This window comes from Prionailurus viverrinus, chromosome A2, assembly GCF_022837055.1.
Source record: "Prionailurus viverrinus isolate Anna chromosome A2, UM_Priviv_1.0, whole genome shotgun sequence".
NCBI classification, from domain to species: Eukaryota; Metazoa; Chordata; class Mammalia; order Carnivora; family Felidae; genus Prionailurus; species Prionailurus viverrinus.
This window is the reverse complement of record NC_062562.1, coordinates 169604910-169623489: the sequence shown is the minus strand read 5'-3', so window position 1 is coordinate 169623489 and position 18580 is coordinate 169604910. Positions and strand designations below refer to the sequence as shown.

The 18580-nt window shown below is 49.0% G+C and overlaps 1 protein-coding gene across 1 annotated transcript in view; it reads right to left on the bottom strand.

Moving 5' to 3' along the window:
* DYNC2I1 (dynein 2 intermediate chain 1) overlaps nt 1-18580 on the bottom strand; it is an 86248-nt gene that overhangs the window by 2821 nt on the left and 64847 nt on the right. The window contains exons 25-26 of the transcript XR_007150162.1: nt 13199-13985; nt 1301-1465 (exon numbers count right to left, since the gene is read on the bottom strand). The gene's annotated coding sequence lies outside the window, so the exon portion shown is untranslated. The remainder of the gene's footprint in view (nt 1-1300; nt 1466-13198; nt 13986-18580) is intronic.

Below are 18580 nucleotides of genomic sequence, written 5' to 3'. Positions count from 1 at the left end.
CACCTGGAAGAACAAATACATGAAAGACTGAGAAACTCTTCCGGTTTGAAGAAGAAGAAAAAGACAGAAAACAACACACAAGGTACTTGGATTAAACAACAGTACCGCAGCTATGCTCATTTCCAGACGCTGCTGACTGAGAGTCCGTTGTGCTCTCTTCCCAGCTAAGCAGGCAGGGACAGGACCCTGGGGGCTGTAGACCAGCCTGGAAATCAGCAGACACCCCGAGTCAGAGCCCCCGTAGGCCCATCTCCCGGAATGGCCGTGCCGTCGGCACACGGGCCCCCTCTCTCCTCAGTCAGACGACGGGCCCGTGCCCTGGGGGTAAGAGCCTCCTGCCAGCACATCTGCCCTCTCAACTGCACCCCCGGACCCCCCCTTTCTGACCCACTTCCCAACCCGTCCACCAACCTGCACGGCTCTCGCGTGGGTCTGAGGGTGTGCTGGAGCAGCACGAGGGGCCAAGGAGGGTCAAGGAGGGTCGGAGCCCTTCTCCCCTCTTGCTCTGACTGGCCTGTGAGCCCAAGGAGCAGGTGTTGCCCCGTCCTGGAGACCAACTCCTGACGGAAAAATGTGTCCAGTTCCTCCTCTCGGGGGGTCTTCTCCCCCCTCTCCTGACTAGCCCCCATCTGCACGTCTACTGTGCTGCAGCTCAAGAACCCCACGTCCAGCCCCTCGCCGTGGCCGTTCTTCTGCCACTTGGAGCCACGGAGATGCACGCATCCTACACACAAGACTGAAGATACTTGCAGAAAGAGCCTAATTTGGGGGGGAATGGAAAGTATGGTCTCTATGATTTCATGTGGCTTATTCTACAAGGAACTTGCCTCAACTTACAGGAATATGAAGATGGCACGGAGAAAGGCAGGTGTAAGTTACCTCACCCACATCCCCATCTGTCCCTCCAGGCCCGCCTGCACCTCCCCCCGCCCACATCCCCGCTGTCTGCCTGGGGTGGCCAGTGGGAGCGCCCGGCCCTTGCCCGCGGCTACATTCGGGGCAGGAAAAGGGAGGTGGGGTGTTGAGTCCCAGCCAGATGGCCTCAGGCCGCCCGTGCCCTCACACCAGGGTCTCCGCACTCAGAAGTGACCCCTTCTCAAATGCCCCAGTGGAGGGTGCCAAGTGTCCCTGCTGGGAATCTGACCCATTAAACAAAATCTGACCCATTCAATCAGGCATTGCATTTTATAAACAAATTATACACACGAGCCAAGGGTTTGAGGAGAGAAATTTAGAGAAAAGGCCATTTCCAGGCAACGTCTCTTCAACACACCCTCCACATTCCCCGCGGCTGACTCACCGTTAACTGTGCCAGTGCCTCTCGCTGTCCTACAGACCAGAGCCGAGGACATAGGTGCTGGGTGGCCCACAGCAGCTCCTCAGACATTTGGGCAAGCAGCCCTCTCCCCTTGGCCCTGCGCGCTCTCTCCGGGAGGCTCCCTTTGCCAACAGGAGGCTCCCTTTGCTGCTGAGGGAACATCAGGAACAGAATGGGGGGAGCAAGAAAGATGCAGAAGACAAGATGTTGTCACACACCAATGACAGCAGTCCCTCCCGACTTGATCCTGACACTGCACCCATACTCTCAGCGTCCTCTCCAGTCTCCACAAAACTACCAGCCACGCAGAAGTTATAGGCGATTTCACAGGCAACTTGGAGGAAGTTGCACAAAGTGGAAGTTGCCAGAACCATTCAAGACACATTCAGAAGAGCTGTTTCGGGTCTAGTGACTGGACGTGGGGCGAATTGGGGGAGGGCGGTCTGTCCCTTGCCTTGCCACCAGGCCACACAGCTTTGGGGGGCCGGCCTTTGTGGGGTCTCCTGATGCACGGGGAGATGGCAGAGGTGAACCCCAGTGGAAGTGGGTGCATGGCGGGCAGCCAGGCCTCCAGGAGGTTGGGAATAAACAGGAACGCCGGCCAGGGAGGCCCAGGGCAGTGGGGTCAGGCAGGCATAAACTCACCAAGGGAAGGAGTTATTGCTGTGGCAATCATGTGTGACAGAGAGTAAACCAGAAGCCAGGAAAAATGGTCTTATTCCCCAAATAAACTTCTTTTTCCCCAATGGCCAGAAGTAGCGTCAGCAGACAGCTCTGTGTTGGGCTCCACACACAGAGCAAAGCCCCAGCGGTCTCAGGTCACACACTTGGCTACCAGAGAACGTGCACTCCCAGAGAACCCCTCGGTGGGCTCGGTGGCAGGGACAGAACACCAGAGTGGAGGGGCTTGCGAACAACAGAAACGCATTTCCCACAGATCTGAGGTGGGAAGGCCAAGATCAAGGCGCTGGTGGATTGGGTGTCTGCTGAGAACCTGCTTCCTGGGTTCTAGAAGTGTCTGGGGGCAAGTGGGCTCTCTAATTCCATCACGAGAGCTCCACTCTCATGACCTGATCCCTGCTCAAAGGCCCCACCTCCCAACTCCATCACCTTGGGCATTTGGGTTTCGGGAGGACACAAACACTCAGCCTATAGCACCATCAGATGTGTGCACAGAAAGACAAATAAAGAATCTGATCCCATTCACAATTGCACCAAGAAGCATAAAATACCTAGGAAGAAACCTAACCAAAGAGGTAAAAGATCTGTATGCTGAACACTATAGAAAACTTATGAAGGAAATTGAAGAAAATATAAAATATTCCATGCTTATGGATTGGAAGCATAAATATTGTTAAAATGTCACTACTACCGAAAGCTATCTACACATTCAATGCAATCCCAATCAAAACTGCACCACCATTCTTCTCGAAGCTAGAACAAGCAATCCTAAAATTTGTATGGAACCACAAAAGACCCCGAATAACCAAAGTAATATTAAAGAAGACCAAAGCGGGAGGCGTCACAATCCCAGACTTTAGCCTCTACTACAAAGCTGTAATCATCAAGACAGCATGGTATTGGCACAAAAAGAGACACATAGACCAATGGAATAGAAGAGAAACCTCAGAACTAGACCACAAAAGTATGGCCAACTAATCTTTGACAAAGCAGGAAAGAATATCCAATGGAAAAAAGACAGTCTCTTTAACAAATGGTGCTGGAAGAACTGGACAGCAACATGCTGAAGAATGAAACTAGACCACTTTTACACCATTCACAAAAATAAACTCAAAATGGATAAAGGACCTGAATGTGAGACAGGAAACCATCAAAACCCTAGAGGAGAAAGCAGGAAAAGACCTCTCTGACCTCAGCCACAGCAATTTCTTACTTGACACATCCCCAAAGGCAAGGGAATTAAAAGCAAAAATGAACTATTGGGACCTCATGAAGATAAAAAGTTTCTGTACTGCAAAGGAAACAATCAACAAAACTAAAAGGCAATCAATGGAACGGGAAAAGATATTTGCAAATGATATATCAGACGAAGGGCTAGTGTCCAAAATCTATAAAGAGCTCACCAAACTCCACACCTGAAAACCAAATAATCCAGTGAAGAAATGGGCAGAAGACATGAATAGACACTTCTCTAAAGAAGACATCCAGATGGCCAACAGGCACATGAAAAGATGCTCAACGTCACTCCTCATCAGGGAAATACAAATCAAAACCACACTCAGATATCACCTCACGCCAGTCAGAGTGGCTAAAATGAACAAAACAGGAGACTATAGATGCTGGAGAGGATGTGGAGAAACGGGAACCCTCTTGCACTGTTGGTGGGAATGAAAACTGGGTGCAGCCGCTCTGGAAAACAGTTTGGAGGTTCCTCAAAAAATTAAAAATAGATCTACCCTATGACCAGCAATAGCACTGCGAGGAATTTACCCAAGGGATACAGGAGTGCCGATGCATAGGGGCACTTGTACCCCAATGTTTATAGCAACACTTTCAACAATAGCTAAATTATGGCAAGAGCCTAAATGTCCATCAACTGATGAATGGATAAAGAAATTGTGGTTTATATACACAATGGAATACTACATGGCCATGAGAAAGAATGAAATATGGCCTTTTGTAGCAACGTGGATGGAACTGGAGAGTGTGATGCTAAGTGAAATAAGTCATACAGAGAAGGACAGATTCCATATGTTTTCACTCTTATGTGGATCCTGAGAAACTTACCAGAAGACCATGGAGGAGGGAAAGGAAAAAAAAAAAAAAAAAAAGATTAGAGAGGGAGGGAGCAAAAACATGAGAGACTCTTAAAAACTGAGAACAAACTAAGGGTTGGTGGGGGGTGGGAGGGAGGGGAGGGTGGGTGAGGGGTATTGAGGAGGGCACCTTTTGGGATGAGTACTGGGTGTTGTATGGAAACCAATTTGACAATAAATTTCATATTAAAAAAAAAAAAGATGTGTGGAGCTGTTAAAGGGAAAGTTTAGAGCCAGCCCATATCAAAGTTTAGATTGTAGCATAAGGGTATAAAAACAAATCAGTACACACAGTTCGTGTAGGAAACACAGCCAGCTGTAAACCGCACACCAAACTGTGAATGACAACATTGTCAGGGAGTCAGTCTCCAGGCTGCATTTTCTTTCGGCCATTCTAAACCTTCCATAGCTCATGAACATGAATTATTTTTATAACAGAAAAACAGATAGTAAACCATTTTAAAAATAAGTTGCAATTATAAAGAAAAAAACTCAACTGAGTAAAGAAGGCTGGTTGTATAATGAAATGGTGGGTTTCTCATCATGGAGGGTTCAGGGAAAGCCAGTTAGGGATTTTGTTGAAGAGATTCACCACATGACTATGACAGTGCCTTCCTATGCTAATATTCTTAATTTTTAATATAATTTACTTTCCATTATCAGAAGAGTCTTCAATGCTTACAAAAATACTACTGAATAAATTAGAAATTAGAAATACAATTTGTGGGCCATGGAGAAGTTAACCAGGAACATCGTTTTTTAATATTATGTTGTTAAATTCTCATTAATCTAGGATATAAATGCCTTCACTTTGGGATTCCTCTTCCAGCAGCTAACTTTAATTTCCTCCCACTGTGAACGTGAGCTTATGCCTGTCACCAACCGACAAGACCTGTGATGAACTCGAGATACTTAAGGGTCTGCGTGCCATTTTTAATAAAGAAGCTTCAATTAGTGTCAGCCGGAGGGAACACATTTAAAAATATTTAACAACGAAATTACCAACTTTTGCATTTTCTCTTTCAGATTTGTACATTGTGGCTTTTGTTCTAAACAAGTCATTACCTTCCCATTCCAAATTTCATTTCTTTTCTCTACACCACTATCTTTGGAATATGGTCTCTGGTATTTGAGGCCATAAATGAGGAAACCAGTGTAATTGACTGGTCTGATGCAAGAAAATGGATGTGAGATCCCAATTGCCTGAACCAGGGTCCTCAAAATATTACCATCCCTGAAAGGTTAGTGCATTAAATGAAGTAGAAGTGATGGGAGATGGACCTGGGGGTTGAGGAATTTTCATTTATTATATTACTTTTAATTTCTTATTTACATATAGTATTATATGTGCATGTGTACATATCATTTATCTATTATTTTTGTCACCTTATTACTCTATTGCCTTTGGGAAATTCACACTTCACATTAACCTACTAAAATCTCCGAGGAGTCCTGTGGCATAATAAGCTCTTTAACTATCTTTAACCCAGAATTTACCAAACTCACCGTATTTCACGGAATCTAAGAAGCCATTGCTTGAAAACGTATGGCTATTTTGTATACTAAGTAAGAAAGAACAGTCACTGCTAAGTAAACTATGACATGCACGGAATTAGTGGACACATCATGACTTTAAAAGCATTAATATATTCAAATTAGGGGCACCTGGGGGGCTCAGTCAGTTAAGTGTCTGACTCTTGATTTCAACTCAGGTCAGGTCATGATCTCGAGGTTCGTGAGTTCAAGCTCTGCTTCGGGGCTATGCTGACAGCACAGAGACTGCTTGGGATTCTCTCTCTCCCTCTTTCTCTCTCTCTGCCCCTCCCCACCCCCTAAAAATGAATAAATAAACATTTAAAAAAAGATACTCAAATTAGCATATTAGAATGTGTTGAAATATATTCACCCACAGCGTGTCAGTTATCTATCACTGCAAAGTGCGTCATAGCACAAGTAAGTGGCATAAAATGATCAGCTGATTTGTTCATACTTCGTGTCAGCAGTGGGTTTGGCTCAGCTGGGAGGTGCCCTCTGTCCTGTGCCCCTTCTCACAGCTGCAAACCACAGGGAGTCTGGAGCACAGATCTCACCAAGTTCAAAGGCTTAATACACATGTTCCGTGGAAACCCCAGAGGAACTAGGCCTTAGAGGTAAAGATTACAAGCCAGTGCTAAGGGATTTGTTCCAGAACTACAAGAAAAATAACACAGGTCTGTCCTGTGAAACCATGCCTCACAAGTTCATGATCCACCAGTGACTCAACTGTCCCAGAACACAGTTCCACGCTCTTCAGGGAAAGTTAGAAGCCAGAGTCTACAACATCACTCACTGCACTCGGTGTATGACCAAAAGTTGCTAAAGAAACAGGCAAAGGTGACTTCTAGCTAAGGAGAATAAGTCAATAGGAGACCCACCAATGACCCAGAGTTCCAATTAGTAAAAAGGGCTTTAAAATAACTATGATAAATGTGTTAAAGTTTCTACAGGAAAGAGTAGGAGATTTAGAAACTTAAGAAAAGAATATTCTAGACATGAAAAATATCTAAAATCAAAACTTTATCGACCAGGATCAACATCTGTTTAAACACAGATACACAACATCAAAACACAGTATTTGTGAACTTGAAAACAGGCCAATATAAATCATACCAGTTGAAACACACAGAGGAAATGTATTGAAAAACGAACAGAACTCAAATGACTATGGAAAATATCACGTGATCCACAGATGTGCAGTTAGAGTCCCAGAAAGAGAGACAGAGAAAGCAACAGGGAGACAGAGACAGAGACAGAGAGAGGAGAGGGAGAGAGATTGGAAGGGAGAGAGAGGGGATGATGCACGTAAAAACATTGGAAGACTTTGTTGGAAAGGTAAGAACATTCGATTCCCTTGTTACAGATGGTGAGGCAGACTGTATTCAGGGCCATCACGGTAGATGTAGGGCCCACATCAGTGGGATTTTGCAATAAGGGAAAGAGATCGGGCTGAACACAGTGTGGTCACGGGCAGGTGGGAGTTTACAGCCAAGAAGCAGGCAGGCTGGCAGGAAAAGAGGAAGCATCAGGGGTGACTGACCTGACAGGGTTCCCGCTGAAGGACTTCACCTGGGGGATGGGGGATGGGGGACGAGGAACCCACTCAGATTCAGATTTGGGTGGGCGTGGTTCTGGTAAACTGACTTACCAGGGTGCCTGCTAAAAATGGATTTTATAAGGAAGAACACAGGTTTAGGAACGTAATTTTGGACAAGCAAAGAATCACTGTCAAAATAACATCCAAAATATTTCCAAATTTGAGCACATGTACCAATGCCAAGATCAAGGAAACCAGGCAAGAGTAAGTCAATAAAAAATAAAACACCTGCTCATATCATAGTCAAACTGCTAAAATAAAAGGCAAGGAATAACAAAATCTTACAGTTAGCCAGAGAAAAAAAGACATAATATAGGGAGGGAAACAATGATCGGGATGAGCAATTGCTTCTTATTAGAAACAGTGGAAATCAGAAGACGGCAGAGTAACAGCTGTAAAGTGCTAAAAGAAAAAAAATCTCCATCTAGAATTTTACACAGAGAAAAATGCCTTCCAAAAATGAAAGCACCTGGGAGATGGGCTAGGATACACAGCTCCTTCCTCCCCAAGCTTCACACGGGAAGGTGGCACCCATGGCACGCCAACAGCACGGTGCGCCCGGTGGAGGGAGGGCACTTGCAAGAAGGCGGCCCCTTCCATTACACCCATTACCCCCACAGCGGCGACTGTGAGCCACGTCAGCCTGGGCGGGAGGGGCCGCCACACCCTGCCTGGCCACAGAGGTGGTTCCATGTAATATTGGTGGCAGATGTCATTTGGAAATGTCATTCATTTAAAAACACCGAAGAAACGTAATCATTCTTTAGTTATGAACATAACATTAATCAGCCCGCAGACCTCTGGAGAGTGTCCAAAGCTCAGACTCAAATTATATCCCAACTATCCAGGGTGGTTCACCCCCACATGAGGGTCCACCGCAGGCCTCCTCATCTTAGATCACACTATCTTTCCATCAGCACACGCTTCCCAAATGACTGGAGGAAATAAAACCAGAACAAGACAGAAAAGGGAAGAAAAAGGAAGCCCCAGACCATTCTCGCATCTGCCCTGTGTTGTCGACACCAGACCTGGTTACGAGCGCGAGGGAAAGGTGCCAGAGCATGAAGGAATGGCACGCGGTGCCGAGTGGGGTTACTGAGAGCCAGGACGCGCAGTCACAAGCCCCAGGAAGCGATCCTGACACCAATTCCCGCGGCCGCGGCCCCGTGCCTGCAGAGGACAGGCGCCTCCGCCGCAGGTGTGAAGGGAACGGCAAAGGGGCTGCCCTCACACACCTGCTCTGCTGGACATCGGCCCGGTCAGGCGCCAGCCCTCCCCCAAGATGCCTGTGCTTCCGGCGGGAGATGGGCAGTTAGCGGCAGGAATCTGCTCAGGGCGTCTCTGGGAGGCTCCATGTCCCTGGCCCCGACCTCTTCGCACACAGAATGCTCACAACAGGACCACCGCATCGCTAGGGACGCCGGACGCAGGGACACCTGGGCAGCAGCTGGAAGGCGGGCAGGTGTCGGCACGCGGCCACCTCTACTTGGTGTCCCTTGAGGATCTACACCATCATCACCGAACCAATGCCTCTCTTTAGCCCACCGTCCTGTCCTGCGGGAACCATGCAAATGTGCTAAAACTTAAACGGTGAACTTTCACAGAGTGATTTCTTTAGGAATCCCATACAGAAGTGATCTAGAAATTCAAGCTTTCCTCTCAGGAAAAACAGCTACATTTTTAACCCTAAAGTGGTGTGTTTTATCATTTTAACTTAGGGGAAAATCTGGATTCCTTATCCTTACACTAAATACCAAGATGCTTCCAGAGGGCCAAGAGAGGTTGAGTTACAAAATGTCCCCCTGTGTCACACTGAAAGAACGTAACTTCTCACTTCTAATTTTTCCTTACATTTTGCTGTTCTAATGTTTGGTGACAGGGTACCAGCAGGAAAGTCGGAGCATATCCGGTGGGCTGGCGAAGGACCAGTGTCACAGGCCAACAGCCGAGCCTCCTCAGCTCCGTTCACTCATTGACTGAGCGCCTGTTACGTGCCAGGTGCTGATCCAGGTGTGCAAGGAGATGGACACTGCAGGTGGAAGGTGAGCGAGGAGGGCAGGCGCGCCGCCCAGGTGGGCGGGCGGCCTCCCGGGGAGGGTGGCATTTGCTCCCTGCCCCTGCACGAGGCAGTCAGAGATGCCTTTAAAGGACAATTTTATTTCTGACTTTCCTCCTATTTCTGGGTCAGTGTTTGTTGTTCTGTTTCCATGGAAACACTAAAACTCGGGATTCCTTTTGACTAATAAGTACATTTCTTATGCATGACCGTGAGCAGAACACACGAACAGATTTGCTCCTTTATTTTTTTCAAGTTGAGTGACCATATGTAGCCAGGGTTAATCATGTGTCTAACCCTTCTTCGGAAATGACGCGCAACGAGCCTCACATTTATTCAGTTCGTGATTATCGTGTGCTCAACACTTCACGGGCTGTCTCATTTGACCTGCATTCCGTGAGGGACGTGGCTCATCACCCGATTCCTCGAGGGATCGCGGTCACAGACAGCGACACGGAGCAGGGGAGGCTCAAGCCTTGTCCACGCTGCCCACCAGACTCGGGCAGAGCGTGGCTGCGGCCCTGCTGTGCCCGACTGCAGACCGCACTCTTACTCCTGTGCTGGCTCAATGCCATCTCGTGCCCTTCACATTCAGAAAAACGGGATGTTGGAACAAGACAGAAAATAGGCCGAAACTAGCGATGTCACTAAACCCCAGGTGCCGTTTCCCACGTAGAAACGGATGCGTCTCACATTAGGAGAAGCAGTTGTCCACTGACGTCAGAAAGAAATGCGGTGGGTCACCTGGTGAGAAGCTCTCGTCAGGCTCCATAATGAACCTCAAACTCTGGGCCCTTCCCAACAGTCGGCCTCGATGCACACACAGCTGCACACCAACGCCTACTTCTGTAAATCTACACAAAAGGAAACGTGAAAGTCACCAGAACCAAGCAGGGCTCAAACACGAGAAAAGCAGTTGAACCCTGGAAGAGAAGGTCAGTCGCTTTCCCCCAAAGCTGTCTAGATGGCGAATGTCCTCAATGGCAGATTATCTAGGAGAATCTTGCTCAGAAAAACTAGAGTTTAGTGGTCACACTGGAGCATCTGTCCATGGGCAGGAGACAAAGGACTTTGGAAAACCCCAGAACTTCACATGCGTGCACACGCACACATGCATGTGCACAACTGTCTGCTCCCTGGAGCAGGGCTGGCTCTGGAGTGGCCGTGGGCACCGTGGCTCAGTGGATGACTGCTCAGGTCTTGCTGTGGGCAGGCCACACCTGTTCCCTTGGCCAACTCGCAGCGGGGACCTGACATAATGCGGCCTCCATGAGGGCTCAGAGCGCCCGTGATGACAAGATTCTGCAAGGAAAGGACTCTGACTTGGCCCTGACATGCTGCTGGAGCTGAATTCCAGCGCGAGCCTCACGGGTCCTGGCCCACGGTTCCCTTTCATCGATTCCAGTGGATCTCAGTCTGTCATAAACAAACCTGTTCCTGGAGAAATTGCTTGGTTTGTTAGGACAAAGCCGGCCTGCCATTTAGTTTAAGGCCCATCAATTATGCATGCACCACACTTGGGGGCTAAGCTCTGCTTTTGTGGTTTAGCTGCAGACGTGAATGGAGGAGAGCCACTCACGTGCCTGTGTGATGGAGCCACACCGGGCTGCAGGACATACAAGCCTAGGTCAGGACTACGGCATCCGGGGTAACACTGTTAAACGTATAATTTAGGCCTTTTCTGTGTGGTTTGGAGCAAAAGCTTAGAGTTTATAGGGAAAAAAACCTCTCTTCTCCAGCCTTCACACTTGAGCCTAATCAAATAGGGTTGGATGATTCTTTGAATATAGTGTGAAGAAAAAGAGGGAAATGGTCCTGTTTTTCTGAGATGTTTCTGGCTGGAGAGAGAATGGATGAACTGTGCCCCAGGATAACATAACCACAGAGAAGCATGAGCGTTTCCGTTAAAAGCAACAGCTGGACACACAAAAAGTCCAGAAACTAGCCATGGAAATACAAAGGGATCTGCCAAGTCAGTAAAGGACTACACGACCAGATTAAAGCACAGAGATAAAGAGGGTCGGTAAGGCCCGTTAAAACGGCCCACAGGTGGGAAGGAGAGGTCCCAGCAGCGCTGTGCAGAGAGGCCAGAGACAAGGGTCCAGCACTCATAAAGGAGCAAAGACAAAATTCTCATCTGAAATCTCTCAGTCCTACAGAGACAGCCCTGGACCCTCGCCCTGAGCATCTGCAGGACAGCTGTTCCCCAGCTGGGAGGAACCAGAAGAGCCCGGACCTGGGACCAGCCTGCAGACCACACATCGCCTTGCCGGGCTGTCCCTCCCCTGCACCCCTTCTACTCTAAGGGGGAAATCCTTGTACCAGGAGTGAGGCCTGTGGGAGGCGTGTGGTTAGCCTGGAGACATACAGGACCACAGCGCAGGACAGGTCACGGCAGGAGAAGCGGGTCTTAGCCCTCATGCGCTGGGAAGTTACCAGAAGGCATCTAGCAAGCAAGTCCATTAACATCTGTCTTTATAATCAGGACTGTTGTCACATCGTATAGTATCGGTTTCAGGAGTAGAACCTAGTGATTCATCACTTACATACAACCCCCAGTGCTCATGCCCAACACCTGTTTAGGCTTTTTCTAGCTGCTTTCAGGCTAATGGAGGAGGAAAGGGACCAGGGTGACCCAGTGACTTGCCACCAGCCAAGCCCTCCCCCAGGCCCACTGTAGGTGACCCAGAGCTTCCGTGGAAGGCCTCTGCTGGGCGGGCTGACCGCCTGGAGAAGGGAGGGTTGAGGGTGTGTGGCCAGCTCAGGGGACACTGCCCAGGAGGGTTCATGAAGGGGAGACAGGGACAGAGACAGAATGAGCCCACTTCCTGTGACAAGAGGGCATCCGACAGGCAATGGACCTGAAAGAGCACATCTTGGTGAACAGAACTTCCCACGTGTTTCCCAACCTGGGTCCTGGAAGAACCAGAGCCAGGGAAGAAGAAGAGGGAGGAGATAAAGTACAGATCTTCACCCCTTCCTCACTGAGATTAGCTGACCTGGGCAGGTCCCCACTGCAGATTAGCTGACCTGGGCCGGTCCCAACTGCAGATTAGCTGACCTGGGCCGGTCCCCACTGCAGATTACTGACCTGGGCAGGTCCCCACTGCAGATTACTGACCTGGGCCGGTCCCCACTGCAGATTACTGACCTGGGCAGGTCCCCACTGCAGATTACTGACCTGGGCAGGTCCCCACTGCAGATTACTGACCTGGGCAGGTCCCCACTGCAGATTACTGACCTGGGCAGGTCCCCACTGCAGATTCGCTGACCTGGGCAGGTCCCCACTGCAGATTACTGACCTGGGCAGGTCCCCACTGCAGATTACTGACCTGGGCAGGTCCCCACTGCAGATTACTGACCTGGGCAGGTCCCCACTGCAGATTAGCTGACCTGGGCAGGTCCCCACTGAGATTAGCTGAACTGGGCAGGTCCCCACTGCAGATTAGCTGACCTGGGCAGGTCCCCACTGCAGATTAGCTGACCTGGGCAGGGCCCCACCCAGATTAGCTGAACTGGGCAGGTCCCCACTGCAGATTAGCTGACCTGGGCAGGTCCCCACTGCAGATTAGCTGACCTGGGCAGATCCCCACTGCAGATTAGCTGACCTGGGCAGATCCCCACTGCAGATTAGCTGACCTGGGCAGGTCCCCACTGCAGATTAGCTGACCTGGGCAGGTCCCCACTGCAGATTAGCTGAACTGGGCCGGTCCCCACTGAGATTAGCTGACCTGGGCAGGTCCCCACTGCAGATTAGCTGACCTGGGCAGATCCCCACTGCAGATTAGCTGACCTGGGCAGGTCCCCACTGCAGATTAGCTGACCTGGGCAGGTCCCCACTGCAGATTACTGACCTGGGCAGGTCCCCACCCAGATTAGCTGACCTGGGAAGGTCCCCACTGCAGATTACTGACCTGGGCCAGTCCCCACTGCAGGTTAGCTGTCCTGGGCAGGTCCCAGCTGGAGGAAACCGAGGGCCTGGACTGATTCAGAGATGAAACTGTGATTGAGATCACACTGGAAAAAAACGGTTGGGGATTTAAAGTCACTGGATGGTGACCCTGCCTCAGGCATCTTCCAAGCTGGGGGCTCATGGCCAGATGGAGCCACAGAACCACAAGGTGATTTCCTTTAAGTGACCTGTTTTCACTACTTAGCACTGGGACATTTTTAGGCCATTTTGAAACTGCTTTCAGAGTCTGTGTTTTATTAGTCTTCCAAGAATATGAGCCTTGTGGTTTAAAGGCCCATCACCTGAAGGAAAACATTAATTCCACACTTGAGAACACAGCACTGGGACATTTTTAGGCCATTTTGAAACCGCTTTCAGAGTTTGTCTTCTGTTAGTCTTCCAAGAATATGAGCCTTGTGGTTTAAAGGCCCATGACCGGAAGGAAAACATTAATTCCACACTTGGGAACTCATCATATTCACCAGACTAGATGCCAAATGCACCAACATGTCTCCAAGGCAGTGGAGACAAGGAACGGGCCGGAATCAAGAAAGAAAGTGACTCCGGGGACCAGCAGGCTGGAGGGCAGCAGCTCCCCTTCTTCCCCAAACCTTCATTTCTGCAGATGAATTCTCCACATCCATCTCCCATGGCTTCTCCCAACAGTGGGAGTTTTCCTTTTCCAGTAACACAGTAAATGCTGGCGAGGTTCTCCATCCTCCGACACAATATCATGGAGTGGGGCAGAGCTGGAAATGAATGCACCGCATCAACAGTGTGGAAGAAATGGATTTGAAATCCCAAACACATATTTATTTTTTTAATAATTTTTTTTTAATTTTTTTTTTCAACGTTTATTTATTTTTGGGACAGAGAGAGACAGAGCATGAACGGGGGAGGGGCAGAGAGAGGGAGACACAGAATCGGAAACAGGCTCCAGGCTCCGAGCCATCAACCCAGAGCCCGACGCGGGGCTCGAACTCACGGACCGCGAGATCGTGACCTGGCTGAAGTCGGACGCTTAACCGACTGCGCCACCCAGGCGCCCCCCAAACACATATTTAAAGAAGGTTTAGAATCACGTCCATTCACAAAGCCAAGATCATTTGCATAGAACTAAATCATGACTAATTCAGAACAAAAGAGGCTCTATCCGTGATAGGTTACAAAAAAAAACTAACAAGGTAAAGCTTCAGTCATTCAATTATCTGGCATTGGGCAGACAAAATAAAAGAACATTTTAAAAGACACCAGACCGCATCCTTCTCCATGTTTGGACTCCGCAGTTTGTTGCTACAAGACAGATACAGCACTGAGGAGGAGAATGAGGAGAAGGGGCTTTAATAAACACGTGCTAATTCAGCCAAGGCCCCTGGAGCACCGTTCTCATCAAGCACCTTCCGTGCGGAAATCACGTGTGGAGCCTTTGGGATTGTGACTACAGCCCTCCAGCACCCACAACTATGTAACGGTTGGGGCCTCTGCAAACTGCAGGGAAGAAAGACCCATTCAATGGACAGTTTATGGCAAAACAGCCGAACAGCGATGTTGGTTAAACAGAAGAAAATATGACAAAAAACAGAGATACCAACCAAGCACTGATTTCTGGCTGGTGGAAACGGCTGGTTCATCTCCTTCCCACACTTAAGCAGGGTTAGGCTTTAATGACCACCATTATTAGGAGGTCTTTATAGAGATTCGACTAATAAAACTGCAAGCAATTCAAAGCCAGCTACTTTGCATAGAATTGGGAGCAAAATAAACACAAACGGCCCTGCCAGAGGCCCGACTTCCCCGTGGATGTTTGACTTCCCTGTGGATGTTTCTCGTCTGTCTCTCTAAGCTTCACTCTTCCTGCCAGCCTCCCAGGCTGTTCACAGAATTGCCCCCAGGTCTAAGGTCTCGCGAATGGCAGGACACCATCCAGATCTGAATTGGCGCAGGTCCCCTGGGTTATCAGTGGGGTGATGCCTGAGGAACCCCCTCACCAGCAGCGCTCGTGAGGACCCTGCTGACAGGATCCCAGCCTGGAAAAGCACCAAGCGGCTCTGGCTCTGAGGAGGCTGGCCGTCTGTCACATCTGCATAAACTGGGTGACGGGTCTGCACAGTTCTGGCCAGCGGTGTGTGTGAGAGAGCCCGGTGGTCCTGTCCGGGTGGGCATGTGGCATCTGAGTCCACATGTCCCTCCAGGATGAAATGGGGAGGCTACGAGCCACATTCTGGGGCCAAACAGAAGGCCCGGGGAAAGGCCACTTGTAACGGGCCTCACTCAGAACAAAGCCTTCTTCTCCACAGGCCTCAGCGCAGAGCAGAGCAACTCACTTTGAGCCACGGCCCCAAACCGGCTTATGGTCTGTAAATACACAGTCTTGTGTGGAGGAGCCCAGTAGGACTCTTCCGGAGGCACAGGCTTCATCAGCTCCTCTGACGCTACAGAGCACACAGCACGTGCCCCACTCCTCCGGGCCGACCAGATGCTTATCTCGTGAGTGATCTAAATCATCCTAGAGTCAGAAGAAAACTCGAGATCACCTCATTGCTCTTCTCTGGATTTATGGTGTTCAGTCTTTGCAGCAAAGTGGTCTGTGAGTCTCTGACACGTCCCTTGGCTCCACTTTCTCTCTGATATTGCACTTACTGAATGCGGGCACGGTGCTGAGGGTGCGCTCCGCTCCGTATAGCAGCCAGCAGGCAGGTGCGAACAGGCGTCCAACAAGCGTGCCAATGAGCCAGAGGCAGGGGCTGGAACTGGCCGAATGGTGGCAAGAACTAAATTCTGAGCGAGTGTCACAGAAAGAACTTTATCTGTAAACGCTTATACAAGAGGTTTTCGGGTTGGTTTCAATGCATTTAAACCCACCGCTGAGTATGCAGAGCTGCCTGGATATGTGTAACCAAGATGCCGCAGGGTGCAGGGCAAGTCCGGAAGACAAGGGGGGGACATCCGGGTCCTGTGCAGCAGCAGCCCCGGGCCAGCGTCCCCGCGGATGCCAGCAGCTAGCCAAGGCACAGAACAGGCCTCTGGCCAAGAGTCTCAATGCCAGAAAATAGCCGACGCGGGGAAGAAAGATTAACTACGTTTTGGATCTCCAATCAGCAAAGCGGCTGGAAGCCAGGGTGTCAGAATAAGACAGTCAGGTGATACTAAAGATAGAACAGGTGTATGCTCGCATCTGACCCACAGCTTTGTTGTTTCTGGAATCAAGATGTACCTCGTAATCAATGCCAACAGAAGTCAAGCAGGGACGTGTTATTTCTGGCTGGGCAGGTGCAAACCCACACGCTCCCAGGACCACTATCTGTAGGCCTGTTGGGTGCTTGGATACTTTGCTACAGATACTTTGTATCTGTATAATTGCCATTCCAATTTCAATCCCTGTTACAATTTTAAGTAGTTTCACATCTTCTGTCTGATGCAGTAAAATAAAAAGTTACTGTGTATGCAGTTGGCCACCCATCATGTGCCAGGCAATAAAACTAAAGAGAGTAGAAATTTCCAAATATCTCAGAATATGTCACAAAATTTTCAAAATGAAAAGGGCTGGCGTGACAAATTCTCGTAACACAAAGACCACATTTCAACCACTGAGCAGCTGACGTGGACAAGAGCCACTTAACTGTCCACCAAATCTGTCATGGAAACATACGGAGCTGCACAACACACAGAGGAACGGTCCGGTGCTGACCAACATCCCAGCGAAATCACTTCGCACCTGAATGACGCAGGCAGAGGAGGCCAAGGTTTTCAGGAACGACTGTGGAAGGAGGAAGCAGCTGAGGAAGCCAGGGGGCACTGGGGCTCACGAAGGAGACAGAGAGGGAGAAGGAACCGGCCCGCTCCCCACCCAGGAGGGCACTCCGCAGGCGGGGAGACCTGTTCTGCAAAGGCACAGCCCAGACCGGGCGCATGGACCCTTGCTGCCCGTCCACACTCTGGAGAAGCAGCACGAAGGCAGACACAGGAGCCCCCTCCAGAAGCAGTGGGTGCAGGACTATAGGCGCACAGCACAGGCAGGTACGTGGAGGGGTTCCGTTCCAGGACAAATCTTGTCTGCTTCACCAAGACCCAAGTAACGCTGCCCTGATGTATCTGACGTCCTCCTTCTTAACAAGATAGGAGAAGCAACATTTCAATATGCCTCCTTGGTGCATCTCAAGTGATTATATATTTAAAAACCCAGCATCTTTGGAGCATTTTCAGTCTTACTTTCCTTCCTCACCTCTGCCTTCTACAATCACCCCAAACACCAGCCGATCTAGAGGAACTTAGTGTCCCATGGGAACGCACGTAGGGTGTCAGCAACACCTATTTTTTCTTAAAAATGTAATTTATTGTCAGGTTAGCTAACATACAGCGTATACAGTGTGCCCTTGATTTCGGGAACAGATTCCCATGATTCATCGCTTACATACAACATCTAGTGCTCATCCCAACAAGTGCCCTCCTCAATGCCCATCACCCACCCTCCTCCCCTCCAACTCCCCATCCCCCATCAGCCCTCAGTTTATTCTTTGTATTTAAGAGTCTCTTATGGTTTGCCTCCCTCCTTCTCTGTTTGTACCTGTTCTCCCTCTTCCTTTCCCCCATGGTCTTCTGTTAAGTTTCTCAAGTTCCACATATGAGTGAAAACATGTATCTGTCTTTCTCTGTTGGACTTATTTCACTCAGCATAATACCTTCCAGTTCCATCCACATTGCTGCAAATGGCAGGATTTCATTCTCATTGCCAAGTAGTATTCCATTGTATATATAAATCACATCTTCTTTATCCATTCATCAGTTGATGGACATTTAGGCTATTTCCATAATTTGGCTATTGTTGAAAGTTCTGCTATAAACATTGGGGTACAAGTGCCCCTATGCATCGGCACTCCTGCATCCCTTGGGTAAATTCCTCGCAGTGCTATTGCTGGGTCATAGGGTAGGTCTATTTTTAATTTTTTGAGGAACCTCCACACTGTTTTCCAGAGCGGCTGCACCAGTTTGCATTCCCACCAACAGTGCAAGAGGGTTCCCGTTTCTCCACATCCTCTCCAGCATCTATAGTCTCCTGTTTTGTTCATTTTAGCCACTCTGACTGGCGTGAGGTGATATCTGAGTGTGGTTTTGATTTGTATTTCCCTGATGATGAGTGATGTTGAGCATTTTTTCATGTGTCTGTTAACCACCTGGATGTCTTCTTTGGAAAAGTGTCTATTCATGTCTTTTGCCCATTTCTTCACTGGATTATTTGTTTTTTGGGTGTTGAGTTTGATAAGTTCTTTGTAGATTTTGGATACTAACCCTTTATCTGATATGTCGTTTGCAAATATCTTCTCCCATTCCGTCAGTTGCCTTTTAG